Source organism: Marmota flaviventris, chromosome 5 (assembly GCF_047511675.1).
Source record: "Marmota flaviventris isolate mMarFla1 chromosome 5, mMarFla1.hap1, whole genome shotgun sequence".
NCBI lineage: Eukaryota > Metazoa > Chordata > Mammalia > Rodentia > Sciuridae > Marmota > Marmota flaviventris.
This window is the reverse complement of record NC_092502.1, coordinates 90,145,817-90,161,580: the sequence shown is the minus strand read 5'-3', so window position 1 is coordinate 90,161,580 and position 15,764 is coordinate 90,145,817. Positions and strand designations below refer to the sequence as shown.

The window sequence follows — 15,764 nt, the reverse complement described above, 5'->3', positions numbered from 1 at the left end:
AATAGATTTGTATAACCAGCCTATTTCACATCTGCAGTTGGGGAAATACTTCTAAAAGACTAAGTACATGCAAAATTCTACCACTGCTTTCAGAACACAAGGAAAAGACTGTTGTTCTGTTTTCTTTGCTTGGGTAACATAAATTAGAAGGCAGCCTCTACAGAAAAAAAAAATTAAGTATCAGTATAAATTGGTAGACTCTTTCTGGACAATAATTTGGCAATTGTTATAAAGAATCTTCAGAAACAATCTATTCCGGGGCTGAGGCTTTAGCTCGGTGGTAAAGTGCTTGCTTGTATGTGTGAGGCACTGGGTTCAATCCTCAGCACCACATAAAAATAAATAAAGATACTGTGTGTTCATCTACAACTAAATAATTTTTTTAAATCTATTCCTTCAATCCAAGCAATTCCTTTTCTAGTAACACATTGTAAGGAAATAACCATAGGAATAGGAATGATCAAAGATTTAAAATGTTCTTCATCACAGCTTTATTTATACTAGTGGAAAATTAGAAATCTAATTTCTTCAAAAGTAGAGCAATGATTCATTAAAGTATATATTTTAAAACATTATACAGTTGGGGCTCGAGATATGGCTTAGTGGTAGAGTGCTTGCTAGTTGTGCATGAGGTCCTGAGTTTGAGCCCCAGCACTGAAAAAAAAAAAAAAAGGAAGGAAAGAAAGAAAACACTATACAGACTATATAAATTACTTTAATGATAATTAAAATCATATTACATTAAATGCTCAGAGGAAAGATTTAGGAAAATACTCAAAATGTCATTTGTAAGTTTTACAAATTCTCTATTAAGAGCAGATACTCTTTTTTAATTAGAAAAAGTTATTTTTTCAGACAATTATATTTCTATGCTTTGATAGTCATTGTCCAAAGTTTCAAAAAATTCAAATAACATTATAAAAACATATACGTAAACTTACATAAAGTTGTTTTGACACATTATTTGATTCTGAAATCTGGCATAGAAAGGAAAAACAGGTTTTTTTTCCTTTGTCAAGCAGGATCCTTACAAATTGGGAAACATTTTTATGGACTAAACATTATAAATTCTTACCTATATCTATTGACATGTTTAATTATATGTTATTAATTCCAGAAATTTTTTAAATTAAAAATATTTCTAAAACAAATTGCTCTCCCCAGCATATCAATTAAAAAAAAAGTTTGCCATAGCTTTCCTGGGACTCTTTCTGATTCTATTTTTACAAGAAGGAGCTGATTTGTCTTAGGCTATTACTGTCTATTACTTGTAGAAGTCTTGAGGAAAGGTGGGAAGCAGCAAATTCTGGCAATCTGCCTAAAGAGAAATCAATGAAACAAATTAATCCTTTGCTAGCTGCAATGACACAGTAATCCATCATTCAGGGCTGCTTTTATATACCAAATCAGAGAGCAGAGGAAAGAGCCCTAGGGGACATCACAGACAACAACCTACAACAACCTACACCAACACTGGGAAAATACTGAAGAATCAGTTTATTTAAAGAGGATAGATTTCAGTTGATTGCCTATTTCGTCAAATAAAGATTTTTCTTCCACAGTGCAGTGAACCCAAGGGCCAATGACTATATCTTCAGAATTCAGTAGCATACATGCCAGCTGACACAAATAGGGGGTATTTTTAAATAATTAGCATCACTAATTAATACAGTAAAATATCTGAATAGAGTAATGTTACTTTTTCCATCTCACTTTCTGGTACTTTAAATGTTCCCTGTTTTCAGTAGCAACTAACTATAAATTTACCCACTAATATCTACAATATAACTAGACAGTTCCTGGCAAACCACAATTCAGGTATTTCTTCACCCACAAAATATAACACTTGAGATATTTGTAATCCCTAAGTGCTGTGTTAAGTTTTAAGACTTGAAATATTTAATTTCACCTTTTGTAGTGCAAATTTCAACAAGCAAATAAGATTATAAATAACTTGTTTTAAAATTATAAGTAATTATTTAGTTTGTAATATAGTAGATAGTGTTGAAAGATATGTGTGGTTTCCTTTTTAAAACACACTGTTCTAACTGGGCACGGTGGTACATGCCTGTGATCCCAGCAACTCAAGAGGCCAAGGTAGAAGGATTGCAAAATCAAGGCCAGCCTTATCAACTGAGACTCTGTATCAAAATAAAAAATAAAAAGGGCTGAGCATGTAGCTTAACAGTAAGGCATCCCTAGGTTCAATCCCTAATACCAAAAAGAAGAAAAAGACTGTAATAATCAATGTACAGCAATATATTCACACAAAGTATATTTACTTATACAAAAACATACACATCTAAATTTACTTATGCTTATGTAGAAATTTATTCACCTTGAATGTGTTTTACCAAAATAATGTATTCTGAGTAGAAGTATATTCCCTGGATGAAAATTAATGACAAGAACTATATACCAGTATATTACTATTGTTAAAAATTCATGTATCATTTTCATGGTGGAATATAAGGAATTAGTAGAAGGTTTTTCAAGAATATACAAACTCAAAAAAAATTAAACTATCAAAAATTGTCCCTGAAATGTTTTAAAAAAAAAAGAACATCTACTCACAGATCCAAATTAGAAAAAGAAACTAAATACATGTTAAACAACCAATTTTTGAGTGGCATCTTCAATCCAAACGTCTGTGCCATATGATCTCAATTCCTGGCCATACTGATGCATTTTGAATTCAATGCATGGAATCTAGTATTTATTGATTTAATAAGGTTAGGAGAATTACATTGTTACTGTTACTGATAAATTGTCAGCAATTTAATCTACTGAAAATTTACAGAGGAATATATATCTGAGGGAAGAGAGAGAGGGACAATAGCCATGCAAATTTAATCCCTTCACTACCAATGACAAGTGACAAGAGCAAAACCTCTTCTTTCCCAGACTGCTTTAGGCTCCTGAGATTTTTATTTTACTAAAGATGTTGGCCACCAGCTGATTGAGTTTACAGTGAAAGGATTGTAATACAGTCTTGCAGGTACACCTTCAAATTAAGAAAAATAATGTATTACCCCATATTCACCCTCTGCCTCTGATTTTGAGACACAGGTGGGTAGGCACATGCATGCATGCATGACCATAGACATGGACATGGACACACACACACACACACACACACACACACACACACAATCCCGAGCTCTTATTACCTAAAAGGGTATTAAGGAGCCCTTCAGTGACTCCTGCTCAATGGACCTTAAGGTTTTCCACATCCATAGCATCATTAGAACACAGGAGGACAGAAGGGAGAAAATTTACTTTCTTAAAAGCAATTCTGCCAAAATATAACCAAAGGGGAGAGGTTTTCAATGCTATGTCAAAGTAAGGTGGTATAATAGGATCCAGGATCAGAATGGGGCCAAAACAAAACAAAAACAAAAAACATCAGAGTTACTGAAACAAACATTTGTAGGACTTTAGAAAGTTTTTTGTACTGCTGTGCTGCCCTGCTCGTGGGCTTATTTCCCCAACACGGACACCTGGGAAGCATGTTGTGCTCCAGCTTTTCCCTGACTTTAAAGAAATGGATAATCTAAGGATCGGTGTTGCTGCTGGGGTCAGTAAAAGTATGCTAATTGGTGAACCTAATTGCTTCAAGCAGTCCTTCCTCTAAACAGGGAGAGCACAGTTGATGGAGTCAGTCTGTTCCTAATAAAATGAAGAAGCACTGAATTAAACTCCCAAGGAAGGCACTATAAAAGTTTCCACAGTGTAACCAAATGACTTCACCTAAGCTATTACCTCTAAGATGACATCTTTGAAAGAAAGCAGACCCCAGTAGGGCTCCATATTCATAAATTGGCCAAGGTTAGTCCAGTGAATCTGGATTGATTTAAAAAGCCTTCTTCATCCTTCCAATCAAATGAAGTCATTGTTAATTAGATGCTTTCTGTTAACAATGTCATTCTTCTCCACATTACCTGCTCACACTTGCAGCGACTCTGGTGCAACATCTGGAGCCCCAATTCCCCTGCAATCGGTCCTCACAACAGTTTGGCTGGAAGGTGATGGTATTTCCGTTTCTCAATCTCTGCCTGAAGGAAGATACTATTCAGTGTATTGGTGGCACAGTACATACCAACTCTCTAATTTGAGAGATTATAAAGCAGTCTCTGCAAAAAACTCTTTTGAGATATGGTCTCCCAGTATCTTTTTAATGAATCACACAAGAGTTTTTCCTGGGATGTTTCTGCCTTGTATATGGATGTTTTCAAAAACATCGAAGGCCACAAAGTTACTCTCACTGGCTTCCCAGCTTCTTAAAACCAAGTTCTTCCTTAACAGAAAATCGGGGCTTGGTTCCTACCTCTCCCAGACCAACACTTGAAGAAGACTGACTGCCTCAAACAGGGCAAATTGTCAGGCAGCCCGCGAGAGCGTCAAGGCTCAGCGACCCAAGCAGCGTCTGCAAAGAAGAGTACTGAAGATTCGCAAAAGCTGCCTCATTCGATGTTGGATCTCTAAACAGTACAAGGTTGGGCGGGGGCGGCTCACATTCCCTCGAGGCCCATTCCTAAGAGGTTTGCCGGGCTGACCCGAGGGGACGCTACCTGCCAGCTTTGACCTGGGGTTTGGAAAACGTGCGCCACCCCCCGGCCGGGCCTGGCTTTCTTCTTGAATCCCCATGCGCAGGTTCCGGGCTTTGTCACTACTCCCGTTCTCGGGGTGGTGGCCCGAGAACGCAGGCAAGATTGTGGCCAGTCACTGTCAGGGCGACATCCCAATGTATTGATCCCGTGTCTCGGGCTCCCCTGCTGGGGGAGACGCTTGTACTTGCGTCGAAGGACCCGCCACCAACTCTGAGAGCGAGGCTCGGTGCCCGGATGTGGGCCTCGCTTCCGGGAGCTGTTCCCGTCGTTGTTGAGATCGGGTTTGAAGTTCAGGAACCCCTGGGAGAAGGGTGGAAAGGGCTCCCCTACCAGGGAGCGTCGTTTGCAGAATGAAGAATTTGTTCTCTGGTAGCTAGCGCCTTTGTGGTGTGAGGAATGTGAGACAAACCGGAATTAAAGGCCCTTGAATGAGGTGGGAATGCTGCTGGACTTGGGGCAAGTGCGACCCTAAGGATCTACAGCGCCGAGGGCCATGGTGATCAAGGGCTCAGGCAGACCGCTAGAGGCAACTCAGGACCTCCGGCGGCCCAATCCGGAAAGCCTGGGTTACCTCTTCAGAGTGGACCTGAAGCCAGATCCTGAATTCCATCCAAGGCGGAGAGCTTCTCAGGAGTCACAAGCCAGGGCTAGCATTTAGACCTGGGACCTTGTCCCTGATTCTTAGGCGCCAAAAGATCAATACTATGGCCTGGGAGCCCAGTTCGCCATCCTTCCTGGCTTGGGGCCATGGAGGAATCAGGAGCTAGACAGTGAATGTTGATTTCCTAAAGATACACAGAGGGCAGAACCGCACTGGTGAGATTAGACAGTGATGGAATGGACAGAACCACACCAAGACAAGAACACTCTTCTAGTTCAGAATCGTAATTGCATATTTTCAAACTCTTGACCTTGACGCTTTCTCACCCGGAGATACATACTTCTCATCATGAAGATTTGGGGAAATTAAGTTTCTTGGGATACTTTCATTCCTGTTATGTTGGCTTAGGAGGGAAGATGGTCAATCGCTGCAGTCTAAAACAACTACAGTCTCTCAATGCAATAAAACATAGATGATGATTAGAAAGTCATTTCTCCTTCCCCTTCCAAAGAAAGCTAAAACCTGAAGCGTTAAGGTTATCTTTCTCCAAAATGTAAAACCTTCAAGAACATCACCGTCCCTCCCTGAGGGGGTTCAGAGAGAGAAGAAAAACGCGAACGCGAATAGATTTTTGTTCTTTTCATTTTAGTGCTTGCTTAAACCTAAATTCTGGGCTTGAGTAGAGTAAAACACTCCATTCATACTCTAAAGACTCAACTAGAACTGAGCTAAGGGAAACCAAGCAAGAGAAAGGGAAGGTGCTGAAGAAAGAGCAGTGAACAGAGGTGTGAATGGATGCTGCACAAAGGTTGCTATGACCCGACAGCCAGGACCCAGCTCTAGAGCAGGTAATCCCAGGACTCTCCGCCCCAGGGTTCTGGGCAGACCCGGCCTAAATACCACCACGTGCTCAGGACTGCTGTGTTCCAACTCTGCTTTGGGTGGGTGGGGGTGGGGGACGGTCTTCGCGCGCATGCACACGGATGCGTGCTTCTCTGTGGTGGCGCTGGAACCCCTCAGAGGTTGTCCAGATAGCCTAACTCCCGGAGTTCCTACAAAGCACGGTCACTCACACTGGAAGAGGGGTCGCTTTAGCCCCCGAAAGCTGGCAGGCGAAGGCACCGGGAGTATAGCCTCCAATCCCATGCAGGGAGAAGACTAATAGAGTGGTGGAAACCAGGATCGGGCAACATCTTTCCGGGTTAGGGGCTCCACCCCGCCAGTCGGCTGGGTCACTTGTCAACCCAAGTTCTCCAGACTCTCAGTCCCTTCCAGCATCCTGGCAAAACTCCCTGCCAATCCGACCTGCGCTCCCTGGTGGCTTTCAGGTGCTCACCCTTGAAGGCACTGACGCCTCTTGAAAACAGCACCAGCGCCGCTTTTGCAGCCTCCAGATCCCTGCCTTGCTCCAGTCACGGAGCAATGACTCGCCAGTGTTTGGGGTGGTTGTTGTTCTTTTAGAAGTATATTAAAGGATCATTGGCGTCTCCCAGTCAAGTCATTACGCCTTTATCCCCATCAATTAACCACACCTCAGAGGATTGCTATTAAGAGCTAAATTGAGCTGCAAAAGTAGGTATCCCGTTTCAGGCAGATGTTGTTATCTCCCGCTGAGAGGCGCGGCCGCCGGGGCCCAACCATCAACTTCCCGCGTCCGGAGCCGCTCAGGACCTGGCTGACCACCTGACAATACTGGTGTAGAGGAGCTAGATGGAATGGAGAGGGTCCTTGCCCCCGCTATGCATATCAGTGGGAACTGTTTCCAGAGCTGTGCCAGGAAGAACGCAAAAAAAAAAAAAAAAAAAAAAAAAAAAGCCGTGCGTTTTTGCGCAGAAAATTGGAGTGTCCTTAGGGCCCCAACTCCCGGCAGAAAACCCAGAAGGAGGGATGAGGGGGAGAGGGCAAACTAGCGAGTTTGGCTGGCAGTCCTCCTCCATCCCACCCTACTTCCTCTTCCAGTTCCTCCAGCCTCTTTCCCTGGCAGCTGACCCTCAAAACCCCAGAATTTCTTGTGGATAAAGGCGCGGTGCTGTGGAACTAAAGAATCCGGGATAGAAACGTGACATTTAGGACAAAGGAGGTTCACTTGAGATCTCCGGGGCCTTCCGACCAGATGTGTCTTTCCACGTTTTCTCACTTCAGTCACTCTTGAGGACTTGAGGCACCACTGTCACACGCAGTTGGGAGACCCTGGAGAGCTGAGGAAAGGGAGTAACGGGACATAGCCCTTACTGCGGTTACAGAGCTTTCCTCCCGATAGTGGCCACAATAAATTTAGCCAAGGCTAAAGGAGGTTAATTTCCCAGTATAATCCAATTAAAAGATTTCTAAAGTAATCTTTTTGCGAAAAAAAAAATTAAGTGCGCGGCTAAAGAGAGGACCGATTTTGATGACAGTGATTTATCGCCTCAGCACAGCACGCACCGGACGCTTGCTCTCCTGCACGCAATTGACCAGAGCATCCGGTCCGCATCTCCAATCCAAACCTTCGCTTTCCTGAAAGACAGCCATCTATCACGAGAACCTGAGCAGGAGAGAATGTGTAAGGGACTGGGATTGCTTACAAGCACCATAGACTTTTTTAAGTGCTATTAGATTTATGGTCTCCTTTTCCGACGCCCATCCAGAGTAATTAGCACATATGTTCTAAATAGATGATAGTTTTGTGAGCAATAAAGCAATTACCCATCGTTGGAGCTGACAGTTCTTCCAACTAAACTCCAACCAGCAGCTAATTGGAAAAGTCATTTCAACTACATTGTCTGCAATTAGTCCTGCTAAACTACTACACCCCAACTAGCTGGTTTGAGGTTAATTTATTCGGTGTTGTATTTGCATGGACAAGTCTTTGCCACGAAGGGACTTGCCTTTTGCCCCTCCGGACTGCGCCCAGGGATTAGAGGAGCAGGTGGAGTTAACAACTGATATTTTGGAGCCATCCGGGGGCGCCCTACCCCGCCTCAGGTTCAAGTTCAGTGTCCAGCTTGCTGAACACCAAGAGAGAAAACTATTGTTTCTCCTATTAAGTGGTAAGCAGAGGAAACTGCTCAGTTTATGCTACCAAACCTTTATTTAAAAAAAAAAAAAATTACCACAGAGGAAGCGACTGAATTCTGAACATGCCCTTCACCTGCATACCCCATTATGATCCGGCCACTCCACTATTCCTAAAAGATAAATGTTAATCAGGCCTGCCAAAGCAGAAGTTCTGAGCCCTCCGCGAAAGAGGGAGCCTCCAATGCTCAGAGTAGTTCCGGGAAAGAAAAGATTAGAAAGGTCAGGAAGCCCTATTTCTGCCTTCAGTCGCTCTAAGCATAAATCCACTTCCCCTTGAAACTGGGTTTTCTCCATGACTTTTTTCCTACCTCCCTTCTTCTTTTTCTTTTCCTTTCTTCCTAAAATTAAGCCAACAGATCCAGGATTTGTGCACAATGAGTGGAAAAAATGTGTTTAACGTTGGTTTGACGCCCCACCGGAGCTTCCAAATATCCAGCGGCTGGGATTCTTCTACTTAATTTAATCTTTATTGGGCAGGACAGTTCTATGCTCCTATTCATCAGGAAACCCAAGGAAATGTATCAGTTGGGGTTCAGAATTGAGGGCAGAAAAAAGAGGAATTAAAGAGGGATTAATCCTCTCCCACTCAACCTCTAACTTTGGAACTGCGATCTCTAACAGGTTGGTGTCAGGAGAAGGCAAAATCAAGGTCCTAACCCTGACAACCAAGTGTCCCTGGTATATGGATACAGGGGAAGAGGTGCTGGCAGGTTGAGATGAGAACTTGTAGCCCTGGTAACTTAGTATTCCCTTAAAGGAATTTACAGCAAAGTGTCCCATGCTCTGGAAGCAATGTGAATTTGCTTAAAATATGACTTTTGGGGAGGTAAAGCCTGATGCTTTCTTCTAGAAATTAAATATCCTTTTCTGGGTAACCATTCATATTAAACACCCATATTTATTTTTGAAATTAATGTACCACTATCTAAGGGAGACAACTTGAATGATTTTTTAGTCAATATAAGACTAAATAAAATTAAGTTAAATGGAAGTTGTAATGAATTGCTCAGCTTTAAGTATTTGCAGATATGTATGTATAGAAGAAAAAAACTTTTTAACTGCCTCATGCTGGGCTCTTATTTTCCACTTATTTATTGTGATTTAAACAATTTAATTTCAAGCAAGACCAAAAAGAAAAAAAAAATCTTGGGTAGAAATTGAAAGTAAAGGTCTTGTCTTACCCCCATTACCTCCCACCTGTCACATCATCTCCACCCTCATAAGAGAAATCCTACTGTCACTTCCGGTCAAAAATTGGAAAGGAAATAAAATGACTTAACTAAAAGGCTGTCTGTTTGTATTCTCAATTATTTCTTTTTTTTCCTAAGCTCAACTATGTCCAGAAAGTGAGAACAAGGAAAAAACTAAAGGAAGAATCAGCCAAAAATATAACCTGGACTTTGTAGAGAAACTAAATGTAGATTATATGCCTACTTTGCATAAAGAGCAAAATAAGTCATCCAATACCCCCAACAGAATGTATGAGAAATATTTACATAAACACCCGTGTGCCCGGAAAAATATCTAAGCACATGTGTACCGAGATGCAGTTCAATGTGAGCCCAGCTAGCTGTCCGCATGCATGTATTCAATTCTGAAGTAAAAGGCATTTTTGTTGCTCCCATAGTTTCTTTGCATTAAGAGCGATTAGATGATGTCTATTCAAAGTTGCTGATCCAGAGAGAAAATAAGAGTAGATAAAAGGAGATTTCAAGTGACCTCCTCATCCCTTTCACACCAACCTGAGCCCTAGAATAGCCAAGGATCAACTAGCACAAAAGCCCTTTCCTTTCTCTTTTCAGCTTCAGAAGATTTCATGCAAGGGGTTAACAATAAAACACAGAACTATCCCTGAGTTTTGTTAGATCATGCATTTGGAATACTTTATTAACTCCTCCCATAGATGAGCTACATTTATTTTTTCACCTCTGACATGGGCAAATAAAATATACATAGAATAGCACAGGTTATAATTATGTACTGCTGCATGTGGTTTGTATCAGTGGTATACTATGCTCATTCTTTTTCATCTAAACTTTACCTAAACCTTCTCTCTCCTCAGTGATGGAGGACACTGTAATAAACATATCCTTTCAATGACAGTTTAGAAGGAAATGTTAGGCTTACTATTTAGATCAACCTTTTGATAGGTAAATACAATTGCAGTTTGACTACAGTTACCAGCAGATCTGCTGGTTTTTCCAGACAATATTTTTCCACTAGTTTATGTCATAGGCAGTGGAGAAAGTGACATTAAAGACTTAAACATATTCAAGTAGTCTTTAGTCAGTGAAATGTCCAACTCAGATATTCTTCTGATGGGCTAATCCTGTAGTAAAAGAAATAGGTGCTCTGACAGGTAACTATTAAGGGAAATGATTATATAGTGCAGTTGATTGTATTGTCAGGGTACTCTAACAACCTTCAAACTCATTTCAAAACTTCAACTTTTCATCCAAACCCAACCCATTTTCCCTGGGAAGAATAGCCATGCAGTTATTCTTCACTCAAATTGGGCATTTAAAATAAAGAAATGTGTTTTATAACATAAAGTCTCTAGTTCGTTCTTTCTTTTTGCATAAATGCATTTAGAGAGCCAAGACTTTGTATTTTTACAAAAAAGTAAATATTTGGCTCTGGCTTCACTGATGTGCTAGAAATGACTGTCACTTTTCCTCCTCTAAAAAAGCTTGATTTGCATCCAAAGGTCAGCACTTGTTCTCCAGCCATCCTCCCACAACTGCTACTCCTGGGCCCTATGACTGGGAACCCAGGCATAAAAGTGAGAGTGCTCCCTTATCTCTCTTTTCCAAAACACGTGCTTTAAATGGCCAGTTTGAGATAGAAAACTAAACTGCTTACTAAGGTAAAGCACTTATCTCTGAGCTTTTCAACCCAAAGGTGACAAAGAAGAAATGCCTGGGCTACCAGAGTGATAGTGAGCACTCAAGCTTGCTGAGTCCATGCTTCATTCAACTATATGGGAGGCTAAGAATACACAGACCAGAAGAAGTAGCATGGCTTTTAACCTGGCCTTTCTACCCTGGGTTTCATATTGACAAAGGCAGAACTGTTTTACAGATGGGCAGCTACAACAGTATAGACTGATTTCAGTCTTAGGACTAGGGAGAGATTTTTGAGCTAGGATTGATCTTTTTGTTCTTGTTTCATTTTTTAGTAATCAAAAAAACATTAGATGAGCATCCCTGTGACTCTCTCCACCCTTTCCTCCAAAAAAACATGTGCAAGACTATTTTAAATACATCTTCAGCTGCATACTTCCTACCCTTAATCTCATGCCAAGGGAGACTAATTGATTTAGTATCCTTAAAATAAGCTCTTTGGCAAAGGTCTGCATCAAGACCAGAGAAACTGATCTTTCTCTCAAAGATGTTCATCATTTCAGATAAGCCTGATAAAACAGGGTTTTTTTGTCCTGTTGGTATCTTTAAACAGAATAATACTGTTTGTTTGTTTGTTTGTTTGTTTAATGACTTAGGGGTAAGAAGGAGGTATCCAGGATAGTGTTCTATACATATGGGGTCATTTGTAGGAATATGGGGCTCTTGAACTAGATTTAGAAAAAGGGTTTTACAAAGTCACCTTTGGCAGGGAGAGTGTAGGCCTGTAATCCCAGCAATCTCCAAGGCTGAAGCAGAAGGACTAAAAGTTCTAGGCCAGCCTGAGCAAATTAGGGAAACACTGTCTTGAAATAAGAAGTAAAAAGGGCTGGGGATGTAGCCCCTAGGTTCAATCCCCAGTATCACCCCAAAACAGGAGAAAAAACAAACAAAACAAAAGAAAACAACAACAAAAAAAACTTTGTTCAGTGTGACTTATCAAAAAGCCAAAGTAAACCATCCAGTGGCTTTTGGGAGAACAAAATACCAATATCAAAAAGGCCACAGGATTAGTGAAGAATGGTTTAGCCCTCACGGTAAGAAAGATATGGGGGTGGGGTGTTAATAGGCTAGAAAGACCCTTTAGATCTAGATTCTGGAGCCTGGGACTCAAGTCACCGCTGTATATGCTGCCACAGATCTCTGCTTCTGTCTCCCACCAGATCACGTTTACTGGCTGTCAGACTGGGAGACATCAAGTGCTATGTGATAGGTCTTTTAAAAGTGATTAACAACCAACCCATGATGCTAGCAGCCCACAAGACTGTGCATTGAACAGGTCTGTGAGGACCAGCAAGTCAGAGGAAGAGTCCAGAAAGGAGGTCGTGGAGCTCTGCCGGTACCTAGCCCCGTCTAACCCCAAGAGAGACCAGAGGGCCTCTGGCAGGCCTGGTTGACAGCCTCAGGTAGAGTGCTGAGGCAAAAACCACAAAGGGTCTGAGTCCAAGAACCACAGTACAGACTCAATTTATGTTTCAGGAAGAGGAAGGGAGTGGGTAAGAAGAGAGGGAGAGAATCTGGGGAAAAGAAGGTGGGTGAAGGAAGGGTGGAAAATGCAACTGCGTTTTCTGCTTCTACAGCTGAGCGTGCCTGGACACGTCTGTGGAATTTCACAGTTTGGGGACCCAGGTGCCTTCCGAAACTACGATCATTTTTTATTAGGTGTCCTACACAACAACAGAAATCGTTATCTCCTGGTTGGGTGTGGGGTGCATTAGGCCTAGGACTAGCGTGCTAAGTTGGAACATTATCAAATCACAATCTTGAAGAAAGAAAGTCAAGGCTTCCTGGGACCTGGGCTGACCCCTCAGTCCCTCCACGGAAGCCATTTTGCTGGAGGCGGGGCTGTGAACACAAGTGGAGCATTTGCGGTTGGGGAGCACAGGGTCAGGAAGAAAAAGTGAGCCCTGAGTGCTGCTCAAGCCGAACGAGTCCCAGAGAAGGTTCAAGGCCCTCCTGGAAAAGCTTCGGTTTCTCTCTGACCCTTCTCAAAGGGGTCACTTTTGCCCCGAAGTAGCTCTAGTGGCTCCTCTCCTCCGAAAACCAAGGGCTTCCGCTGCTCTGCTCACCGCTACCAGCAGCCACCCACCCCCATTCCTTGAACTACGTGTGGCTGGGAACTGCACCCTCCCCCTTCTTTCCAGAGGAGTCCGCAGCTTCGCCTGAGGCCTCCAGGACCCGACTTACCCCGCCCCCGGGGTCATGCCATGTCCCAGGGGCCTTTGCAAGTTTGGAAGCTTGGTGGGAGCGGGTAAAGTCCACACCGAGGATGGGTGGGCGTCACTGCACTCCCCACCCACCCCCCCCCCCCCCCACACACACACACACGGCTCAGCTGGTTCTCCCGCCGCCTAGCCTTAACCCTCGCCTGCAAGGCCTGACCCCGACCCAGCCCTGACAGGCTAGGCTGGCTCATCCCAGAGCCCACCCGGACCCCGGGTGGGGTCCCAGTGGCAGCTCCCCGCCCCCCACCCCCGCCCGCAGCCCTGCGCGCCCGCCCTGCACGCCCTCTGACGCAAACGGCTCTCCCCTGCCCAGCGCCTGGGAAAGCGCTCTTGTTGGCTTTAATTGAGGCTCTTCCTTTCACATACACACCCTTGGTCCCCACCCGGGGAGGCGACCCCCTCCCCGCCACCAGACCGCTAGCCGCGGCACGAGGAATCTGGCTGGGCTGCAAGGCTGCAGATCCTGGTGCTCTGCCGCCGCCGCAGCAGCAGCAGCAGCAGCTTCTCCACTTGGGAGAACGGTTTGATGTCCCTTTTAATCCGCTGACACTATCGCCCACATCAAACAGGCAGCCATCGATTGCGTTACATTAAGGGATCACATTACAAACGGCGCCCGCAGGTGGGCGGCAAGAGCCGAGCTCGCCAGGTCCTGGCCTCAGCCAGACAAGATGCGAGCACCAGAGCCAGCCCGCTGCACCGCAGCGAAGGCTCTGCACTGGCTAGGACGGCCAAGCGAATGCTAAGCTGGAGGGTCCACCGTCCCGCTTCCCCAGCGCCGGCAGCCGTTTCCCGCCGTAGCGGGGGCGGGGTAGTTTGGGAATAGTTGATCCAAATGGGAGAAACCTGTTTCGAATTTGAACTGATGATGGACTGGCAGGATTCTTACCTCCTAGGAGGCGACGCGGCGGGATAGAGGCCAGGCAAGGGCAACTCCGAACAGGCCCGGAGGAAAGTTCTCCTTTACCAGCCCTGGCTGCCTCGACTCGTGTCCCCCGCCTGCGTGAGAACCAAGACTGCCTCCCTGCCTGACCGTGTTACCAATCCCAAGTTCAAAAGAAATGATAATCATTGCGTTACTTGCCTGATGGGGTAGGACTTGGCCGAATCTCGCTTCTGGTGCCCACGACGCACAGTCCAGGGTTCCAGCGCGACTGGGCCTGCGGACCCGGCGTCCAGCAGGCCTCCGCTTCCCTGGCGCTGACTCCCGCTTCCTCTCCCACTTTCTCCTTTTCTCCGCGTTCTCTTTCCCTCTTACAGTCTCCCTCTCTATGCCTGCTCTCTCTGCTCTCGAACTCCCTGCCTCTAACTGGATGGGGATTTAATTTAAATTTCTACATATTTTTCTTTCTTTTTTTCACTCTTCCTTTATTTCCTCCTTTTTTTCCTTCTTTCTTTCATTTTTCTGTCTATTTGAATCAGGTTCGTTTCATCTTTTAACTGGCCAAGAACAGGAACACATTTATTTGGGCAAAGGGGCTAGGGCAAGGAGCCCCTGCCACCCCCGGTCGCCTCCTCTTCCTCAGCTTCGTACAATGGGCTGCCGCAAGCGGAGTGCCTTGGCAGTCTTTCCATTATTCGAGCTGGAGGGGCTGCAGGGCAGACAGGAGAAAGCCTTTATTCTGCTCTTTAAAATCATCACTCGTCACTAAACGGTCTACGACTCGCGACTTCACAGACTAGAGAGACCGAGAAGCGCAAAACGTACCCCAAACGCGCAGTGCTTCCCAAACCCCTCCCTGGTGAAATTTAAAGTGAGAACGAGTATTAAAAAACAAACCCTACCTCTGTCAACACAGCGTGGTCATTTACTTCCACCTTTACCTGAGGGCCTGTTGGAACTCGGAACGCTCGAGCTGAGTCAAACTTTTACGCTCTCCCCAGTCGAGGGGTGGGCGGGAAAGCGCGGCTCCCACCCCTGGCGGCAGCAACGCCGGCTTTGTCACTCCGCTCCGCTCCGCGCCCGCCTGAGCCTGTCTAGGGGAGAGATCTCAAAACGAGGGGGGTGCGAGTGTGGGATTGGAGAATATGTAACTAATAGAAGTATCATTTTCTCCCAGTACGATCTTTCAAGGAAAAAAAATCCATTGAAAGAATTTTCAAAGTGCTGTCTTCGTTTGGAGAAAAGGCACAGGCTGTCTGTGGGGAGGGGAGGAGGGACTCGGCTATGTGCCGCCCGGGAACGGCTCCCGTCCGCTAGGTGGCAGCCGGAGCCAGCGATTCCTGCAGGCCCCGCGGCGGGACCCGCTCCTCCCGCCTGCCCCTCCTTTTGCGACCAATCACCTTCGGGAATCAGGGTCTTAGATACTGCCCCCCCACACACCCCCACCCCTGCCTCCCTCTCCTTCTTGCTCTCCCTTCTCCTCCCCCT

General features: G+C 44.7%; 1 long non-coding RNA gene across 5 annotated transcripts in view; it reads right to left on the bottom strand.

Annotated features, from left to right (window-relative positions):
- Positions 1-15,517, bottom strand: part of LOC139705785 (uncharacterized) — a 120,535-nt gene extending 105,018 nt beyond the window's left edge. For 3 of the 5 annotated variants that reach the window (XR_011707611.1, XR_011707608.1, XR_011707610.1), the window contains exons 1-2: positions 15,179-15,517; positions 3,942-4,055 (exon numbers count right to left, since the gene is read on the bottom strand). This is a non-coding gene — a long non-coding RNA (uncharacterized lncRNA). The remainder of the gene's footprint in view (positions 1-3,941; positions 4,056-15,178) is intronic. The other 2 variants (XR_011707612.1, XR_011707609.1) reach the window with 1 other exon arrangement.
- Positions 15,518-15,764: the final 247 nt, after the last annotated feature.